We start from the raw sequence: 23,068 nt of genomic DNA on the forward strand, positions 1-23,068 counted from the left end.
GTGACCATTTTGACAGTTCGAGTTGTCTTTTCTAAGAAACCATTCTTAACGGCCTCTTCTTTGTGAACACGTAAGTCCGGCAGTTCTTCGCAAAGTCTAGTATATCCTTCAGACAATCCAAGAGTTCAATTTTATTCCACTTTGACAGCATCCCATAAGACAATGGCACAACACAGTTAGTTATGGTAGGTCACAATACTGGTGATACTCATCTGTATTTGATCAAGATGTCCATGTTCCTTCCTCACAATTCATCTGAGTTCATTGAGTCCGCCAGATTCTCTCCAGGCATAAGATCAAACAGTCCTGTCCAGCTGTGCCACATTGTCATCTGTCAGGCAAAAGCATCCGTTAGCACTCTTCACACATCTTCCAGTATACATAACATAGCATTCTATTATAATTATTGCTGTAATGCCTATTAACTAAACCAACTCCCCATAATCCTAATTTGGGAGTGAACTAATTCTGAAAATTAGTTAATTTCAGAATTATGGACGAGTGTCTCTCGTCCATATCCTTTTATTTTGAACAAGATACCCCATATTATATACCATAGAGGTGCAATTCTATGGTGAGCTGATTTGACTTTAATGTCCATGCATCTCTACTCCACTTTATACATTATCTTTTTCTGATTAGGGTTGTAAATCTTCCCCTTTTAATCTCATTCAAATGTCATTCCTTATTTTTGATATTCTAAATATTAAATAGAAACTTGTGATTTACAACCCCTATCGCTGATGTGACGATAGTGGCGTTGAGGTCTTAAAATATATTGACATGGTCTTTGTTCCTGATCTGACTGATCCTAGCAACCGTTTAATATATTATTCCCCTCTTTCTAGCTGAAGTGTCAAGACTATTTGCTGCATACAGCACCAGGTCAAGGCAGCCGCCAAGACAACCAAGACGGGCCCATGCGGTGGTGTCATCATATACACACACACATTTTGTTGCCTTGCACGGAAAGATGCAATTTCTGTTCTGCCAAGGATAGAGAAGGAGCGTCTCCGAAGTGCAGGGTTGGGAGAGAGGCGTTTGTGCTTTCAAGGTATGCCATTTGCTGGTGTGTTTTTATACCATTTCACAGTTTCTAGTAGGGAGGACAAACCCGTTGTTAGTAGTATATGGCCAATAAATCAGAAGTTTCCTGGCATAACTATTGATTGTTTTTTTGTTTTAAATCAAATTTTAAAGTATAATTCTGATTAATCACTCATTACCTGGCCCAACTCCTGAGAAAGTGGACCTCACGTCAAATCTAATTGACTCCTGGAAAGTCCTGCAAAACCCCTCACGCCCACACCCCAGGTGGGATTGGGCTGAACATTTGCATGGCGGTGGGTTATTTATTATGTGGGGAGGGTCATGGGCAGGTTGCGCGAAGTGAGGAAAAAGCAGAGGGTGGTTTTTTACACGGCGCACCACACTTTTTGACAATAATCACGAAAACCCCCCAAATGAAACTGACTTCACAGCGTTCTAGACGACAAGTTGGTGAACAATTCCCCGTGTTTATCTCATCTACTAAACATTAAACCGAGCAGCACAGCGAATAAAGTGAACTGACGCAATTTTTTTGTCAGTATAACTCCGACGAATCAAAGGCAAACAACCAACATGACGTGTTCACAGGGGTTGGCTATAATTTAAGTGTCCGATCAATGGTCAAAACAAAAAACCCAGTTGGGAATTAACTCTTAAAGGTGAGGAGCGCCGATTTCTTAGCTGTGCTGTTTTCCACCAGGCAGGCGGAGACGCTGCGTTTGCCCCTCTAAAACAGTCAGATTTACCTTAGTATTTCAGTCTTTTTAATGTTTTTTATTATATTTTTGAGGACTAAAGCTCATTTATACTCGTACGCCAATCGTACGAGTAAGCAAATAAATGCGTCACTGCCCACATCCATGCGTCTTTCACGTTGGTATCATGTTAAGCAAGACATCCACCAGGGGACAGAGTCAAATGTGTGAGTGTGTGTGTGTGGTTTTGCTGCGTTTCATGCATATCCGTATGCTTTCAGAGGACGGACAAAGACGCACAAAATGAATACAGAGTACAGACAGAAGGCTCTGTCCATCTCTGTCTTTTGTATAATTGGGCCTTTAGGGTGCATAGTTGTTGATACAACCACTTTTTCTCTATCAAAATGACCAAATTGTATGTTTAATACTAGATTTAAATGAGCCCAAAATGCAGAAATCTCCCATTGTGATTACATTACAGCGGAGGGTTTGTCCTGCCTGTTTCTAGTGTGCATGTTTGTAGCCTACAGGGCCCTATCGTTGCAATCGGCATAGAAACTGCGTTTAAGGCCTGGCGCAGCCCAGATTAGTGGGTGTGGACCACGCACTCGATATCTTGGTGTCAGCGCTACACGCAGCCTCAACCATTATAACCACGCCTTTTAAGCGTAAAATTATGCACCCTCTGATCATTGGAGAAGTGCAATAAACGAATCACACGCTTGCCTTTTAAGCTCCAATTCCACGGATTAGTCCAGTAAAACCAGACAAAGTGAAGCGCTCTCCTCCCCCCCTCCCTTTCATCCCCGTCTATCTGTCTCCATATATAGGCTATTATTCCATATTATTATGCTTCTCAAACCAATACACTGCAGTTTAAATACTGCAAGCATGTAAATACGCTACACTATAGCAAGATCAAAGTGAAAAGATTGTTCTAAACGCATCAGCTAGAAAAATATAGCCTATCCCTATGAGATTAATTAGATTGGTGAAAGTTTGTCCAGAAAGATATCATTTTCTCTTCCCTGATGCAGGTAGGATGATGCACATAAATATAGCCTACATTATGTAAAGTCATTGCAGAAATGTGTTTTTATTGTAAAACTAAAATGTGAAGTAGAGCCAATTTATTGGAGCGGACATCACAGTAGGACATGACAGTAGAAGCGCGTTAGCTGTCACTTATCTAAATCACGTTAAATCGACGAGGACGAGGGATATATATAGCCCCAATATGACATATATGTTTCACATAGGGTGGTGTTTTCATTTCGATGTTTTATTTGGTCCAATATTGAAATGTTCTATAATTGCAGGTTGTGTTACCATTACACATGATTTAGATCTACCTTTATATCTATTTCGGCTCATTTGGTTGCTACTTAGCAGGGCCGTAGCTAGCTATGAGCACGGGGAGGTCCGGACCTCCCCTAATATTTCAGAGATTTTTTTAATATTTCAGAGTTTTTTTTTTTTTTTTTTGCCTTTATTTAACCAGGTTTGTCCCATTGAGATCAAAGATTTCTTTTACAAGAGAGACCTGGCCAAGAAACAGCAGCAACACAAAGTTACAACAAACAAACACATAAACACATACAATTGAAAAACATTAAAATTATCAAATAAAACATTTGCATACAGACAGCCTGTTCTCAAGAGATTTTACCATAGCCTTAAAACCATTTAAGGTTACTAAGCTATTAAGTTTAAGATCAGACTGCAGACTGTTCCATGCGGTGGGTGCAGAGAACCTAAAAGCTTTCTTCCCCAATTCAGTTCGGACTTTGGGAACAGAAAATTGTAGAGTGTCCTGAGAACGAAGATTGTAAAAAAATAAAACAATCTGCATGGAAAACAGGAAAAGCATGAAAAACACGGGATCGCTTTTATTTTGAAACGAAAGGCAGGTCAGGCAGGAAGTCATCTGACGCCGCGTCCGCGGTAACTTGATTCTGAGAGAGCAGCAGCATGGTGGTGAGTGATGACTGTCTGTCTGCCTGGCGAGATAATTGAAGGTGAGCGAGCTGCGAGACAGTGAGCGAGTGAACGACAGACAGTGAGTGACACACACTGACAGATTTTTTAGCAACAACCAAGAAAGTAAGTGTCTAGTCTGTCTAAGTAACTTTGTGTGTTGTGTACGGCTTGGGTTGTGTACCTGTGTTTGTAGGTGTCATTTTGATATGAATTTGGCTAAAACAGTTTGTGTTTGTTAGTTACAATTATGTTGACAGGAGAGCTGAGCAGGTGGTGACATGAAAGAGAATATACTGAATAATGACATCACAACAGTATAATCCTAATGTTGATTTAAAATGATATATTACTCTAAATATGGCTTAAAAAGTGGAAAAAAAAAAAACTCAATTTTTTTAACGGGCGCCGCCGAATCCGCCTCCCCTTGCTGGACCTCCCCTATTTCGGAACCCTGGCTACGGCCCTGCTACTTAGTAGTGAAATGGAGTAGCACAATGCATGCTGGGACATGCATTTTTTGCGTTTTTTTTTGCGTTTAAGGCCCGTTTTAGCACCGAAGGCCTGTGGGAGAATAGGGGCCATATATGTGCACGAGCAGGAAGTTTCCCCACATTTCCACACTGGAAGAAAACGGCTCTTGGTCCAGAGTTTTAAAATTGCATAGGACATACAAGCCAACATGCAGAGCAAACCATATGCCTGTCCAGTTGGGAACTATTGTTTAAATTATTTTTCTAATTATGTTAATTTTTCAGGTGACCTACGCAGCCCGCAGGATTTCAGAGATTTCATCATTGCGTCATATCCGAAGTTGAGAGATGCAGGTGGATTTGATTTTTTGAGGATCTCCGGGACCACACGGAGTCGTCACCTTACTCTACTCCCTTGCCCTAATGAGGGCTACACAGTACAGCATCTCAAGGATCCAAGTCTCCTCATCCACAATGCCACGATCTATGTCCGCCCCCTTCAGTGCAGTCTGAGTGTGGTTCAGGTAATGCTTCATGTCTCAGTAATGCTGTTGCAGTAACCTTTTTGAGTGTAGAGCACTACATAACTAACGCAATTACTATTTTTACAATGGTCACAATTAGGTCAAACACTCACTGTGCTTTCATAAGCTGTAAACAACATGGCAACTTTGACAGATATGGTATACACACATTTGATGTAAACTAATAAGTTACCAAATCATGTGAACCAGTCAAGTTTTAGATTTCAGCCCTTTGCTCCTCCAAAGTTTAGTATTTCAATACATTTTGATCGGCTGTTAGGTGTTGTGTAAATGTCCAGATGTGTTATTCCTTTGTCCATCTAGGAAAGGAATCATAGACCTGTTGACGTTGGCCCCCAGATCCCATGTCTTGTGTGTGGAGAGGAATTTGCCTTTTCACAAATAAGAGAGCACAACCAGACCTGTGGACGGTACTGCTCCATATTTGAAAATAGTCATTATGTTGACGTTTCTTTACCAGCAAACTGTCTTTATTTTCTGAACAGTTATTAACTGCAACCTATTCCAGTCAGATGTCAATTAAATATGAAGTATGCCGACTTTTACATTAACAAAGGCTAACTCATTTGTTAAATGCAGCTGTTCCATATATTTGCATTACATTTGAGTAATCTTCTACTATTATAACAATTAGAGTTCTCAATGTCAGCCCGAACCCGACAGGTATTTTCATATGGATTTGGGTCGGCATGGGCTGAGATTTTATCTTAATTGGCCGGGTGGGGCAGAGCTCGGGCTGGGAAAAAATAAACTAGGCTATAGCAGTGATTCCCAAACTGTGAGGTACTGCAGGTGGGCCTGAAGATGTCACAGTAGGATTTATGACTTATGACATCAAGGATGATGTCACAGTAGGATTTATAACATCATAGTGGGACAATCACAGTGGGACAGAGAAACAAACAAACAGAAACAGGGCCCCAGCTCCCATTTATATACTGATGATGATTATAGCCAATTTAAAGAATAACTTGACCCCAGGTCTGAGGCCCAATCTGCCCACTACATCATTTTGAAAAATGCCATTTATATTCTAAAATAATACTAATATTTTACTTGTGGATGCCATCCGTCATGCCAGTAGAGCCACAGCAGCAAGGGGATGAAGTTACTTTGTATTGCCCCTTAGCTATGATTAGACAATTGCAAGAAACATAACTTTCAAATCAATTCTTAAGGGAGAATGCCAGAGAGACTGGTGATGCAGCTGTCCCTGTGAATCGACTGACAGGCTCAGATGGGGGTTTGTACTTGACAGTTGCATGCAAAAAGTGGTGATTTAATAATGTCAGACATCGAGTTCCTAAGATGTCCTGCTGGGCTTTGTACTTGACAGTTGCATGCAAAAACTGATAGTGTCCGACATCGAGTTCCTAAGATGTCCTGCTATGGTTTGAACTCATTGTAGGAATTTCGCCAGGGGCAAGGGCAGAAATGCCCCCAAGAATTTTTACAATGCACCTAAAAACCATAATCAACAAAAATTGACCCCAATATTTTAAACATTTTATTTTCATTCAATTTCCATCTCTAACACAATCAGCACCTGCAAGCTGGTTGCCAGAAGACAACGATGAAGAACAGACTCACACAAACAGTGCTGTTGTTCATACGGGGTCATCCCTATGTTCCCCGGGTCCTATGTTCCTCGGGTCCTATGTTCCCCGTTTTTAACACTCTCCGTAACATTTGGGGTGTCTATCTGCTATGCCGACCACCCGCAATGCCGACCTTAGGTTTAGGCGTGAGGGTTGGGAGAGGTTAGGTTTTGGGTTAGGGTCTGGGGGAGGTTAGGAAGGGTTCTATGTTCCCCGGTCCCACAAAAACGGGGAACATAGGACCCGGGGAATATAGGACCCGGGGAACATAGGTACGCTCCCGTTCATACTATGCGTTAGCAACTCTAGCACTAATTACTATTTTTTAAAGTGCCCCCCAAATTTGACAGTTGCATGCAAAAACTGATTAAATAATGTCCGACATTGAGTTCCTAAGATGTCCAGCAACAGGTTCATAAGATGTTTCATTGTGTGCCGATTAAATATTGTCCATCAACATCAAGTTCAAATGATGTTTCATTTGGGCAGTCAGAATATTTGACAAATACAGCTTGAAGTTACAGATAACAGACTGACACAAGCTTATTTGAGATGTTTTGTTCTTTTAGCTGGCCCTTCTGCATTGGAGGACCCACAACACTCCACCTCTCCACCAGTGGTAGATCTAACGGGGAATCTGGAGACTGATTATGATAAGGGTTTGAATTGACAGTTGCATCCAGTAACTCCATTGTTGATATAAGCATTGGTGGGAAATTCCCACTGGGAATGAGGTTGAACGCCTGGGAACAGAGTTCCCAGAGGAAGCATTGTGAGTGAACAACATTCCTCCTCTGTTCCAAGGGGAAATAATCAGATCTTCAAGTAACCTTTGTATCAGATTTGTAGGTAGGCCTGGCTCAATTGGTAATTAGTTAAATCAACAGCCAAGCATTCAGCTCTTGATTTTAACATAAATAATACCCTATGTCTCCTGTGGCGTTTATGTGTGTGTGTTTGAGCAGTCCATTCTGCAGTTGAGGATCTGCAACAGAACGTCCCCTTTCCGGGTGAGGTCCCGGAATCCGCCGCCACATCTCCACAAGCAGGGGCGGACTGGGATCATAATTCAGGCCGGGCATTAGATCCCAAGCAGGCCAGGCCGATACGGTCCGACGCGCGTTTGGGCTGTTTGAAGCCCAATTTGGGCCGTTTAAAGCCCAATTTGGGTCGTTTGAAGCCAGATTTGGGCCGTTTGAAGCCGAATTTGGGTCGTTTGAAGCCCAATTTGGGCCGAGTCCAATTTTACAATGAGATGCACCCACTTTAACCCTGAAGTGTAATTATTACTTCAGACGAACTAATAAAGTAATAAAACCACTAGTAAACCAGTAGGCGGCGCCTGGCCTGCTGTTCAGTGAGTGGCCTGACTGCGGGCACACAATTTTTTTTTTTTTTTTTTTGCAGGCCAGGCCAAGCCAGGCCAGGCCACCGGGCATTTGCCCGACATGCCCGATTATGCAGTCCGCGCCTGTCCACAAGGTAAAGCACAAGGACAAGTTAACTATATGTAGATATATCTATATACATATTGTGTATATACAGGGCCGATTTTACACTTCATGGGCCCCTGGGCTATTCATCTCTGCAGGGCCCCCCCCTCAAGCGGAAGGGGGGGGGGGGGGGGAATTTGAGTGTTTTTTTTAACCTTTTTTAGCCGTATTTAAAGGAATATCTCATTTTAAATCAACATTAGGATTATACTGTTGTGATGTCATTATTCAGTATCTTCTCCTTTTCTCACTAACTTTCATGTCACCACCTGCTCTCCTGTCAGCATTCTAACTTACAAACACAAACTGTAGGTTTAGCCATCATGTTCTTTCATAAACAGCCTGATTGGAAAGAAAACATTGCCACTGAGATGTCACAACAAGCACTTTTATTATTATTATTTAGTATTTATTATTGCTGTTATTATTACAGTGCACACACACATTCTCACAATTATTGCACAAATCAATCAAGCAGTATTCAAGTCTGTTCGTACCTGAAATGTCTTCTTCCTGACTTTTGCCGTGGCAAAGCGTTTGACTAGAGTGGTGAAGTCCAATGTTCTAACAATGTCACTTTCCAATGACATCAATGTCAAGTGGGTGAGCCTTTCTTGTCCCATTGTAGACCGTATCCTGTTCTTGACAAGCCCAAGTTTTGAAAAGGAGCGCTCTCCAGAGGCATTTGTTACAGGGAGAGTTAAGTAAATCCTGAAGGCAATATCCACATTTGGAAAAACTGATGACAGGTTCCTCTTCCTTATTATTTAAAGCAAGTGCCGCACACTTTTATTGTCTTTGTTTTTGATGAATTCTTTGAATTGCACTATTTCATCTACAAATTCGGGAGCCCTCTCATAGGGTTCCATGTCGTTGTTCCGACCTCTCGCTGTTCCAACCTCCCCTCTCCCAGCCCCCATGCCTAAACCTAACCTCCCCCAGACCCTAACCCAAAACCTAACCTCTCCCACCCCCACGCCTAAACCTAACCTCCCCCAGACCCTAACCCAAAACCTAACCTCTCCCACCCCCCACGCCTAAACCTAAGGTCGGCATTGCGAGTGGTCGGCATAGCGGGTGGACACCCTCTCACAGTGGATGTTATTGCTCTGCAAAAAAATAATAATGGCGTCAGTAAAAAAAAACATTTTTTGCGAAGACCCTGGACAGGGGGCCCAAAAAAAAAACAAATTTATTTTTTATTTTTTTTGGGCCCCTTGATGCCCCGGGCCCCGGGCTTCAGCCCGGGTAAGCCCGTTGGTAAAATCGGCCCTGTGTATATATATATATCTATAGGCAGTTAGGCATATATAATATCTGTATATATATACAGTATGTGTGTGTAGGGTTTGTCTTTGTCCCTCTGCTAACTAAAAACTGAATAAACATACTTAAAAAAAATTGAGAACCGTGGGGGTACCCTGCGATCAGGCACTCAAGAGGCACCAGGGGAACAAAGTTAAAAAACCTATTTTGAGGCCTACACGTCAAAGGCCTTATTTGTGATGTTTGTCATTTTAGCTGGCCCTTCAGCAGTTGAGGATCCCTTTCTGGATCACCCCCTGGAACATGGCACCTCTCAAGATGGTAAAGCACATAGACAGGTTAAAGAGAAAAGTGTACACTCCACAGACAAAGTAATTGTGGCACACACACAAAAAAGAACGGGCAGTCGAGCGGTTAACAGTTCACCGCCTACATGGCTAAAAATACTTCTACTTTGCATTGTTCTCTTTTTAATCTTGTTGCATTGCTGCCTCAATCTCAGTGCTAATTGGCATAGAGTCATGAGTCTATAATTTCTATATGCCAGTGGTGCTGATGAAATTAGGGCTTTATGCTCTGCAGCCCAACTAAATATCCCTCTCTGCACAGTATCTCTTGGAAGAATGGTGTTCTGACATTTGCACAATGTTTTCCAAAGGTGCATTGAAGCTGTCCTGGCGCCTAATAGTGGTCCACCACCTTACACAGGTTACACAGGGTCTTGAAAAGTATTACCTCATTTTATGGAAAATGAAGGCCTTTAAAAAGTATTAAAGTCTTATCGCCATTTGAGATGTTTACAATTCTGTAGCTATTGTGCTGATTGTGTTAAATTAGCATGATATTGTCTCATATCTATCCCAGACCAGAATAGAATCGATATCTTATCATGGCAGACTTTGTGATACCAGCAAATATCGTATTGTTTTCCAAATATTCTATAAAATATTGTATCGTCACCGATCTGACGAAAGTGGCGGGGACGCCTTAAAACATTGGAAACCTCTTGAAAGGTATTGAAGTTAACTTCGGGATTCCTACATATACCCTGTTCGAAAGACATGTCATGTTGTTACTGTGTACACATACTGTACACACAAATAATGTGTCTCTGTTAAGCTTGGGTTACAGAATCTGATCCGGCCAAGGCAGCTGAGTTGTATGTTTCATCTGTACGCGAGGCAAACCAGGAGAAAGAAACACTGAAGTTCACCCTGAATCTACGGGATGATAGTGAAGTGGAAAGGAATCAAGCCATTTTCACTTTCTACAAAAAACCACGGGTGGACTGGACAAAACCACTGCATTGTAATTTGATTGGTATACATCATTTACTGCTCAAACTCTACGAAGCATATTGTTTACTGTATGAATTATCTCTCCAATTGCATAGTATTGGTGGAGGTATGCACTCTACTGAGTGCCTTCTTATTTTAGATTTAGCTAGTTATGGGTGAACTGACTTTTAATGTCATCCAATTGGTAGGTTGATGAACTCGAACTATTTACTGAAATCAAATTGTGTGTTTTACAAGGTGATAATGCTGTGGGAGACGGCGTCACCAGACACGTCATGAACTGGGTCATGGGAAAGCTCCAAAATGGGTTCAGATTGGAAGATGATCAACCAAGTATGCAAATATTTGGACTTACATCCTTGCAGTAGAAGTGAAGTTATGAAGCTCTTATCGATAATTTAAAATCATTCCCCCCCCCAGAAACCAAGACACTGCTGTTTGAGGGAGAGCAGGACCACCTGACTCCTTCAACATCAAAGACACTTGTGGAGAGTGACTTCTTTGTGGTGGTTGGGCGGATCATTGGCCACAGTTTTTTAATTGGTGCGCCATGTTTGGTTGGTCTGAGCCCTCCAATTGTGCATGTACTGTTTGGGGGGGATGCAGAGACGGCCACAATAACAGAGGCTGACTGCGTGGACATCGAAGTCCCGGACATCTTGAAGTTGGTTAGTGTGAAATTGTCTTTAAAGTTGTTTTTACATGTGGCTTTTTCCACATGATTGCCTATCATCATTACCTACAGTATATATAGCAAATATTCTTAATTTTTCTCTCCCGATTTCACTCATCAGTTGGAAGGAGACCAGGACCTCTCTGAAGATGAGAAGTCCAAAATCAACTCTTGGTGTGTGCCCTGGGACCTGCCTGGTGTGTCACTGAATAACCGGTGGTGGCTGAGGGACAAAATACTATCCCATGCTGTAAGCTATATATTATCTTATGCAATGTAATGATACCTATTGCAAATTGTTAATAGATATTTTTTTATGAAAGGGTCTCACCTAGTACATTTGGTAGTACACTACGGGTGTCACGGTTCGGTACGAATACGGTACAACAGAGAAAAAAAGCAACAAATCTCAAATTCTGTTTTTTCCCCTTTGAATTGTTCTGAATTCTGTGTTTTACTTTTTACGCTCATTTTACCATCAGAAATAGTGTATAATAAGTGGGAATGAATAAATGTCCACAATTTAATAAGATCTAGGCAATCCACACAAAAAGGTTTTACCCTAGAGCAGCGATTTTCAAAGTGTGGGGTGTGCCTCCCTCTCAGATGTCTGTATTCCAGCTGTTTGACAGGGCAAAGGCATTTCCCCCCACTTTAAATCTTTGAGTTTTATGTGGAGTGCATGTGTGGAGTAAAAAATCTCCACATTTGAGACCAAACTGTTACAATTGTACTATCATTTTCAGCAGCAAAAGAGCCCTCGGGTTCAAACCTGCTTTTCTTTGCCCTCCAAATTGTGGTTGTCAACTCCCCCGTTTCCTACTCATGTGAAAAATGATGTTTTCATGTGATCATTAGCTAACGCCAGAGCCATAATAGAAGAGTTGCAACATCTCCATTCATTCCAATGGACCTGTTTTTAGCAGGGATTAAGCAGGGCTGTCTCTTTGGGATGTACTTTTGAAAGGGTTAGACGTTTAAAGAATCAAATTGTATATTTATCAGCTATATTTTATGCAATAAATGTAGCGCAAGCCCTTCCTGGGTGCTGGGAGAATGCAAGGCATAGTGGGTAATCGGCTACTGTGCCAAATGCTAGCGGCTAAGTTATATTACATGGCAGTAAAACACCACTGGAATTAACTCATTGAGTGCCAATGACGACAATCGTCATCAATTCAAATAGTAACGTAGAGTGCCAATGACGACGATTGTCGTCAATTGCGTTTTTTGGCGGTGGGACGTGGATCAAAGCCTGATGCATCTCCTGTACAAATATGGGGGATGTTGAATGTGTAAAAGCTATTTTACGGACCCATTAGGTGGCGACAGTGCTCTCCAGATTAGAGAAAGGTGAGGAAAAAAACAGAGAAGCCGTGGGGACACGGAAACCGCATCGGTATGCATCGATATGCATGAAGCATAACGTTAGTTGTGCCTGCAGCAGCCAATCTGCTCCCACAATTGAGCCCCTCCGTCTCCGCTGCGATAGCTCCTCCACATGATTAGTTGTGGAGTTATTATTCTCAGTTGGAAGCGCTGGGAGCGGGCGACAAAAACGGCTGTGAAAAAGCTGGGTTTTCAGTGCAGAGCAAACGCAGCAGAGAGCCACCAGAGACACACCCACGGAGGAGGGGTTTGCAGTTGAGGGGGGTGGGGCACGCAGGACCCAGACAGCAGGCTCGATGGACAGATTGGTTGGCAAACACAAGCTAGAATATCTGATGCCCACCAGCAGTAAATCAAGACCAGCAAGAAGGTGTAGGGTCTGCGCACGCAGGGGCCAGCGCTGCTGGTTGCAGCTAAAAAATATTATTTTGCCAAACAAAATTCCTTTGTTTTCGCTGTTTTATTGAAGGAAATTATTTTTGAGGTGTCACTACATCAGAAAATATTAGCTTCAGAGTCAGTGATGTGCTTGAAATGCTTCATTTCACAAAAGGCTCATTATCTCAGCTTCTAATTTGAAACATCTGTTTTTGGTGAAAACAACCTATCTTCTCCGGCTGATAACTAAAGAACGGAAAATGATATCAATAATTTTTTTTTTCCTGATGATACAATAGAGTCTCATCGTTCTTTGGGCGTGTTCGGTGTTTACATAATAGTAATATCACACAATATTCTGTGGGCCTCGAGAAATCACTGAAAACGCTCTGAAAGGGCTGGCACTGGGAGCATCCGTTTTCCAAAAGTGGCTGGCACTCAATGAGTTAAAGAGGATTTTCTGAAGGTAAGCTTGATAATGACCATAGAATGCTCCCTCTAGCCCTCAGGTGCCAATTCTAGCCTCTGGCTGTGCCGAGAATGGAGCCCTTACACGCAGCTCTGCCATTATCATTTACATACAAGAAATGTATAACCTCTTTCTCTTCTCTCCCCTCTCCTTGTCCCCTTTCCTTGGCTCTGCTTGTTTCCTCCCTTCCCCTCCTCTCCCACTGTCCTCTTTCTCTCTCCTCTCCTCCCTCTCCCCCCCTCCTCCACCTCTTTCTCCTTGGCATTGATGATACCAATTTGCATTGATGTATCAACATGTTTTTTCAGACTCCAAAAACAGAGGCAGAGTGGTTCCACATTGCAGAGGAGTTTGAATCGAAGTGGCAGTTTCCCCATTGCCTCGGTGCTATTGATGGGAAACACCTCAACATCCAGCCACCACAACACAGTGGAAGCACCTACCGCAACTACATACAGCGCTTCTCTGTGCAGATGATGGCTGTAGTTGATGCGAACTACAGATTCAGGTATAATGACCTACTTACGACTGGAGGTATGGGTCCAAACAGTGCACAAGCACACTAAATAAAGGCAATATAACTTTTATCATATGACTAACATTTTGACGTGCAAGTGCGTCTTCTTCTGAGTCAAAACAAAGACACACTTGTGCGTCGAATTGTTTGACATAATAAAAAAATCTGTTGCCTGTATTTGGTGTGCTCCAGTACTCTTTGCACCCTGACCCAAACCTCCAAGACTGCCCTACCCCTACCCTGTGAGCACCAGACTCTACCCTGTGAGCACCAGACATGGATGCTTTCCTTGTGAGCTGGTTGAAGTGCGATTTAACCTCTTTTCTTGCCAATCAAGGTATGTCAGTGTGGGTGCCCAGGGACGGGCTTCAGATGGAGGCATCTTTGCAGACAAGGCAGCACTCGACCTTGGACTCCTCAACATTCCTGAAGCAAAGCCAGTTCCAGGTAGGAAATTCATAAATACAAAATTTTAGAGTATTCTTCGAATATCAAATAGTAGTTGTCGAATATTGGAATATTCATCAAGGTTAAAGGAGACTCGCGACACTTTTAGCTCCCAATATTTTGTTTAATTATACATTTAAAAGACGTTTCGAGCCATTGCAGGCTCTTCGTCAGGTCAGGTAGCAAACCTGACTAAGAGCCTTGAAACGTTGTCTTTTAAATGTATAATTAAACAAAATATTGGGAGCCAACAGTGTCGAGAGGCTCCTTTAACCTTGATGAATTAACCACTTAGGACTCAGCACCTACAAGAAAAGAGATGTGTGTGTGTATTCTCTGATTTCTCTGAATATTGGAATATTCCATTACATTTCAATCAATGTAATGGAATAGATGGAATGGACGAGAATCAATCATCAATTCTGGATTGGCTGTGAGAAGCTGTTTACAAAGTGCGACCAGCTGCATATCGGATGCATTGTTGCACTGCTTTATTATTACACTGTGCTAAAACCACATCAAATTAAACCTTTTTCTTCTTCTTAAAAGAAAAAAGATAATATGGGCGCAATAATAATAGAACACAAAAATGAATAAAAAAAATTAAATAATATTCTACATATAGACAGCCTCACCACGATCGTCCTCAACCCTGACAAGGTTATTTTTTTTACTTTGATTTAGGCTGTGCATATCATACATGCGTGTGCAGGCATGCAGAGACACAAGATGCACTGATGTGCCTGCATTACCAGTAACTCTGGTGCTATAATACTTATTGAGTACATGATGCAAACAACTACAATGAGCAATTAGTAACGTGATATTTCATCACTATCAATATTTTTGCCTGTTTAATTTATATATTTCTGTCCACTATTCTGCATCTATTATTCCTGTCTACAGCAATGCTCTATCCTCACCTAGTCAAATGTTCTTAAGATAAAACATACTGCTTCTGAAGTAGATGTGAGCACAAACTTTCTCTCCTTTTCTCTCAAGGTGGTGAAGATCACAATGGCGTGCGTGTGTCTACATAATTATCTGCGCACCGTCCGCTCCGAGACATACATGCCCCCTGCTTTTGCGGATTGGGAGGATGCAGAACACAGGCTTGTGGAGGGTCATTGGAGAGCTGAGGGGTTAGGACAATTGCATCCGCTTCAACCAGGAGCAGCTCGCAACCCCCGTTCAGCTGCCAAGGATTTGCGTGATCAGCTGAAAAGCTATTTTGTCACACCTGCAGGCCAAGTTGCTTGGCAGGAGAATTTTATTTAGAGCCTGGATCTTTTCTTGATGGAAAGTTTACTTAATTTACTCTTAAGTTATTTGTCAAATGTATTGACTATTCAGAGTTCTTGTTGACTAAACAGAATGTTGAATCTATGATTATTAAAAGAATAACTACTCAAACATCCTCTAATTGTATTAATTACATGGTAAATAAATAGGATATCATCACAGCCTAAATGGCAGGGCCACACACATGCAAAAGGACCTAAAACGTCCTTAACACATTGAGTGCCACAGCGCTTCAGTAAAATTGTCTGGAGCCTGTGCCAGATTCACTTCCATTCAGTTGAAAACAGCTATAGAATTTTTTCTATTAGGGCTATATGAACAGGGTTGGACTCTAATGAAACATTGGACACTCCTACTTCTTTCAAAGAAGAAATTTTGTTTCTAGACAGTTCCATTATGAAATGACAGCCTCTGAAAAAAGCACACTTTCAAGGGTTTTCTGCTGTCTTTTTTTACTTTTCGAAATAAAGTCACTTTTATGAATACTCTAATTTCAAGCGCATTCACTGACTCTGGCTGGTGTTTTCTGATGTAGTGACATGGTGTGGTTCTGTGTGCAGCCTGCGTGCCCCACACCCCCCCCCCCCCCCCTCTCCACCCCGGAGCTGCGGGCTCCTCCCCACACTGTCTTCGCAGCCTCAGTTTTTGCCCCGGGCGGATTTCAGTGCAACGAGGAAATGGCAGGCGGGACTGAGGGAGAAGGTTTAGCCGTTCGGCTTCGGGCTGCCTTTCTGGCGGGTGGTCGTGTGGAGGGGCTGTGTGCAGGCGGATAGACAGCGGCGGAGGAGCTCAGTTGTGGGCTCGGATCGCAGCCAACTGGCTGCGGACAGAGCAATCTGTGTGGCTCTGGCTGGCTGCAGCATGCGTCGGTGTCTCTCTGATCACAGCGTTCTCCGTTTTCTCCTGCACAAAGTGAAGGATCTGAGGTGGGTGGCGCAGCTCCCGTATAGAGTTTTAAGGTGGCGCTGTGTGATCCCTTGAAGGGATTCATGCTCACTGGCTGGGTACGACCTTAAACAGCAGAATTATGGAATAATATGAATTATGATTTTAGGACGTGCACAGACGTCCTTGGCACTCCTCGTTACATTTTTTTAGGACGTGCACAGACGTCCTTGGCACTCAATGTGTTAATGGTACCAGAGGGATAGTATTAAACAGTGAACAGTAAACATTTACATTACTTTATTTGTTTGAATGCATAAATATTATATCAACAGGAAAATGCTGAACATTTTGGAACAGGCACATTTGGTTTATAAATATATAAAAATAATATTAACACATTCACTGCCAGCCGTTTTTTTTTACTGTAGTTAGCTTCTGCCAAAGTTTTTTTTTGAGGATTCTGGCTCATCTTTCAACAGCCGAGGATTATTTTCTGTTAGGATTTTGTGAACACAACATATCTCAAAAGAACTAATAGAATGTGTGCTTTCTCTGTCTAAAAGAGTTAGTTTGTAGAGTTAGTAGTTATGTAGGCATTAGCATTTGAATACAGCATGGTTTCAGCGTCTGAAAATTTAAGCTGAGATAAATGGCTTTTTGTGAAATTCGATAGAACAGTCACTTTAAATTTATTTTTGGCATCAGTAAGACGTCAGACATCTAAACAATAGTTTTGAACAGTAATTTCCTCCATAACAGCAGGAAACTCCCCTCTCCTTCAAACTCCTCCCTCCGTGTGTGTTCTTCTCCTCCCTCCGTGGCTCTGCAGCGGGCGTGTCACAAGCGAGTTTCTGCTGCTGCTGCTGCCTGTCTGCTGGCGGCCGCTCTGAGTCTGGATGGGCTCGCTCGTTTCTTGGGGTTTCGGCTAGCTTTGATGAAGCTTTTGCGATTCTGGTCTTATTTATGCTGCGTGTTTCAAAGTGTGTTGCACCCATAATCTATTATGCAAATTTGCAATCCCCCACCGCCAGCTCTCAGCGCGAAAGCGAAAGCGTTTTCGCCATCCATTTTCATGAGAATGGCTTCCTCACGCGGCTGTTTTATCTTGGCTTTCTCTCGTCTGTCGCCACTTAGTGGGTCGGTAAAATAGATTATACACATTCAATACCTCCCATATTTTAATAGGAGATGTAAAAGGGGGTGATCGACGTCCCACCGTCAAAAAAAAAAAAAAAAAATTTTGGACGAGATATCTCGTCATTGGCAGTCAACCGTTGGTTTCTGCTTGACGAGATATCTCGTCCACGGCAGTGAACGTGTTAACTACACAACAATGAAAAAAATAAAAAAAAAATATATATATATATATATATATATATATAGCAAAATAGCATTATTAGAATCCTGGCATTATGGTATGCTAAGCAGACCATGCAGGTAAGGTGGGGTAATACGGTTTCTGCTCCTTTTGGTGTCGGGAATGGCGTCCGTCAGGGGGGGCTTCTTTCCCCCGCCCTGTTCAATCTATATATGAATGAACTCTCTGTACAGCTCAGCAGCTGCCGAACGGGATATGTGATTGGTAACACCACTGTAAATCACTTTATGTATGCTGATGATTTGGTTATCCTGTCTCCAAGCAGTACTGGTTTCCAACAGTTGCTGAATATCTGTTCTGACTATGGAGGTCGTTTTGATGTGAAATATAATGCTAAAAAGAGTGTCACTATGATCTGCAGAACAAGAGATGATAAGGATCTCTCCTTTCCTTCTTTTTATTTGTCTGGGCAGGTGCTGGCAGTTTGCTGTCAAACTAAATATTTGGGTCATATTATAACTGATCAAATGAGTGACGACGATGACATGTACAGACAGAGGCGTGTACTGTATGCTCAAGCTAACATGCTGAGGAAGAAGTTTTATTTTTGCTCAGATGATGTAAAGGTAAACCTGTTTAGAGCCTACTGTACTCCTCTATATACTGCCCCCCTGTGGGTCAAGTTTAAGCAGGCTAGCATTCAAAAGCTCCAGGTTGCTTATGACTGCCTGAGGATCCTTCTTAGGAAGCCAAGGTGTAGCAGCGCCAGTGAAATGTTTTGTGGAGCAGGAGTGAACACCTTTCATGCCCTGTTGAGAAACCTGATGTATAGGTTTATCTGCCGTCTGAATATGTCTCAGAATATGCTCATTATGTTGCTGTCTCAACTCAATCTCAGTGATACGAGATACATGTCTTCCATCTGGAAACACTGGTACAATGCCTTACTGTAGAAATGTTAAGTGCTCTTATTGTGTTGTTACCTGTTTTATATGTATTGTGTTGTTTTTTTAATGGACCTTGTGTCTGACAATAAAGTGATGATGATGATGATGATTGTAGAAAACAGTATAGGTGACAATAGTCTGGCTGTGTACAACTGGCCTAATTTTCTGATAAGAGAAAACGCAGCAACTTCTCTCCTTCAGTTGAATGTTTATTCCAAACATGCGGTGATGAGCATTGTAGGTCTGTTCAATAGTTGTCTGTATGTGTGTGTGTGGTTTGTGATATCTGTGGACACATAATAATACAATAGCATAATTAGTATCTCACATTGACATCACAATAAGAACTTAACATGGAGAATATCAGCAACGTGAATAATAAACAATATTACTGATTCACCACAAGATGGCAGGGCATTCACATTCATTAACATAGCACTGGGTCAACAGGTTCATTGGTCACGTGACCAGACTAAACAGTCGCAAATACTTCGGTAGGCTAGTGAATTCAATGAATCCTTGCACTATCATGGGCAACATGGCAAAGGCAGACTACCTTGATTTATAATGCAGTTCACATTCAAATAAACATGCAAAAAGAAACTAAACGGTAGCATTTAACCTGAGTTACATCTGCTCGTTAACAGAGTTGAACACCTCGTGGTTTAATACAGCCTACTAATTACCACATCAACTTCTAAGCCCTGCGGGATTAACAATAAGCATCATATCACCATGACAACGTAACGTTAAATATTAGGCACGACAACTTACATCGTCACCGACGCACACTGTTGTAACAAAAGGATTTAACTTGGTTCAGAACAGAAGAACAGTCCGTGCGAGTGAGATCCACCCGTATGCGCCTGACTTGCGCTGCAGTGCGGCCAATTAAGTCTATAAACGTATAGCGTGGGAGTGGCTTGCTATGATATTGATTCCCGTCCAGCAGGGGATTTTATACAGCTGCCCCCACATTCATATTTATGAATGTGTAGAATTACAAAGTCCCTGCTGTGATTAGGGAATGTTGTTGCCTTCGTCATCTGACACCTTAGGGAGCAGTATCAGCTTGGTGACCGGACGGGTATAGACTGTCCCTTTAATGTCAATGTCTGCTGACCTAATCCATCCATCATCACTGGGGTGAACGCAGGAGACCTTCCCTATAGGCCAGAGAGCCCTGGGAAGCTGCGGGTCAACTACCATAACGACTTGGCCGACAACAAGATCAGCAGTGGAGGTTCGCCATTTGTGGCGCAGTTGAAGGCTGGGAAGGTACTGGCGGGTGAATTGGTTCCAGAATTGGTCTGCCAACACCTGGCTATGTCTCCAACGTCGGCGGCCTAGAAGATCACTGGAACCATATGCCGCTTGGGGGAGCGAAGAATCCCGCCGCCCCATCAGCAGCAGGTTGGGGGTTATAGCGTCAGGGTCAGCCAGGTCAGAAGATGTGTATCCTAGTGGCTTGGAGTTTAGTATGCCCTCTACTTCCGTGAGGACGGTCGTCAGCACCTCTTCTGATACAACCTGGTCCCGCAGCACAACTTGGAGGGAGGATTTAACAGATCTTATTTCTCTCTCCCATGCACCACCAAAATGCGGTGCAAGAGGTGGGTTGAATCTGAATGTGATACTTTGATCAGCCAGCTGTTGCCTCAAGGATGGCTCAAGAGTTTCCAGTGCTTCCCTGAGCTCTCTCTCTCCTCCACGGAAGTTGGTCCCTCTGTCGCACAAGAGCTCATATGGCTTTCCTCTTCTTGCTATAAAGCGGTGTAGAGCCAGTAAGAATGAGTCGGTATCCATACTTGGCAGAAGATCAAGGTGGACACATCTTGTAGTGAGGCATTTGAATATGATTCCCCACCGTTTTTCATGTCTCCGTCCGATTTTAACTGTGTAGGGCCCAAAGCAGTCGACCCCAGTGGACCAAAATGGAGGTTTATTAATACGGAGCCGTGCTGCAGGCAAGTCAGCCATCATAGGTGCTACTGGAGTTTTCCGCCATTTACAGCATTCCATGCAGTGCCTCTGGTGTTTCTTGATTAATTGTCGACCACGAAGTATCCAGTAGTTTCTCCGAATCTCAGCGAAGATTCGTTCAGGCCCAGTATGGAGTAGACGGTCATCATAATCCTTCACCAGTAGCAGAGTAATAGCGTGTTCAGGGCTGAGGACTACAGGGTGAAGGTAATCTTCTGGCAGGCTTTCGGCTTTGCGTAGCCGGCCACCAACACGAATGAGGCCCAATGACTGGTCATATTCAGGAGTGAGTGCACTCAAACGGCTGCCAGGACGGACTGGTTTCCCCTGTTGTAGTGCCTTTAACTCCTCAGGGAAGCTCTCAGCTTGTATCCTCCTCAGAAGCACAGTCTCCATCTCGATGCGGGCAGAAGCTGACATAGCGGGTGCCGCCGCCCCGTGCAGGGACTGGTAAGTGGCCAGTATTACTTCAGGCCATGTCTGGTACTTAGCCGGGTCAGGCTCGTCGCCGCTGCTAAACAGAAGGTTTGTTTCTTCAGTTCTTCAGGTTCTTCTGTATGTATAGCTGGGTTCACTGGCCAGTGGTTGGAGGATTGATACAAGAACGGCGGCCCTTGACTCCAGCGAGTTGGCTGGGACAGCTCCTGAAGAGTCTTTCCCCGCGTGATGTCATCAGCGGGGTTCTGAGGCGAATTTACATATCTCCAGGAGTCAGGTTTGGTCAGATCCTGTATTTCGGTTACCCTCGTCCCGACGAATACTTTATACTGATGGGACTCAGATTTTATCCAGCTCAGTACTGTCGTTGAGTCTGACCACATGACCACCATCCTGATGGGCAAAGTCAGCTCCGTCTGTAGTACCTTGGCCAGCTGGGCTCCAGTGAGGGCAGCGCATAATTCCAGGCGGGGCATTGACTGCTGTCGCTTGGGAGCAACACGTGACCGGGCCATTATAAATGACACATTTATGTGTCCCTCAGGATCCTCTACTCGCAGGTAGGCTACTGATCCATAAGCCTTCTCAGAGGCATCACAAAATATGTGAATATCCATCGCTGAAGCATCGTTGTCGGCAGCAGCTGATACATAGCACCGGGGCAAGTTGATGTCCTGCAAATGAGGAAGTTCACCTTCCCATGCCTGCCATGCGGGAAGTAGCTCGTCTTCAATAGGGTCATCCCATTGTCTTTCTTTAGCCCACAACACCTGGACCAGGACCTTTGCACGTGTAGTGAAGGGAGTTATGTATCCAAGTGGATCATATTGGGTGGCGAGCACTCTGTACACGTTCCGCAAGGTAGGCGGATGGGGTGTCACAGGCCGATATTTGTATCCCAGCATGTCAGACAAGCAGTGCCAGCACAGACCGAGAGTAGACTCTTGAGGGTCAGCCCCTTCGGCGGTTAGCCACATCTCACACGTGGTTGATCGTGCTTCAGTGGGGAGATGAGAGATCACCTCTGTCATATTTGAGGCCCACTGCCAAATCTCAAATCCGCCCTTTGCTAGGAGGGCTCTCAGTCGGTCTAGGAGATCTTTCGCCTGCTGTGGTGAGCGGAGTGATTTGAGACAGTTGTCCACGTAGAATCAAGTGACCACTGTCTCCAGGAGATCCTCATGGCCGCTTTGATGGTCTTTGACGTGACGTTGGACAGCGTAGATGGCACAACAGGGACTACATGTGGTGCCAAATGGTAGTACACGCCATTCATAAATATCAGGTGGTCTATCTCTGTCCATATCGCGCCAGAGGAAGCGGAGCAGTGGTCGGTCTTCAGGGAGGAGCCTGATCTGGTGGAACATGCCCTTTATATCTCCGCTGATTGCAACAACATGCTCTCGGAATCTGAGCAGGACTCCCAGCAGCGAAGGACCGAGAGAAGGCCCTATTAGCAGGTCATCATTCAGGGCAGTCTGCTGGTGGTGGAAGGAACAATTGAACACCACCCTCGACTTGCCGTTGTGGTGAACAAGGTGATGCGGGATATACCATGATTCAGCAGAGCTGCTTGCCTCTTCTCCGGTGATTTTCTCTGCATACACGGATTCCTCCAGCTTGTGTATTTCCTGATTATAGACTTTAGCAAGCTCAGGTTTGCCAGCTAAGCGGCGCTCAGTAGCTCGGAGGAGGGGCATCACAGCAGCAGGGGATGCGTGAAGTGAAGTTGTAGGACTCTTTCGGAGGAGCGGAGTGGCGTATCTTGCTACTCCCTCTATTGTGACATGGGCAGTCTTCTCCTCCAGCATGGAAAGGGCTGCTCGGTCTTGCTTAGATCGTGTCACCTCCTTTTCATTGCGATATGGTAATATGTCGAGCTGCCAAAGTCTTGCCACATGCTGGTGCAACTCAGTCTGAG

The sequence above is a fragment of the Poromitra crassiceps genome (assembly GCF_964638095.1).
Source record: "Poromitra crassiceps genome assembly, chromosome: 17".
Taxonomy (NCBI): domain Eukaryota; kingdom Metazoa; phylum Chordata; class Actinopteri; order Beryciformes; family Melamphaidae; genus Poromitra; species Poromitra crassiceps.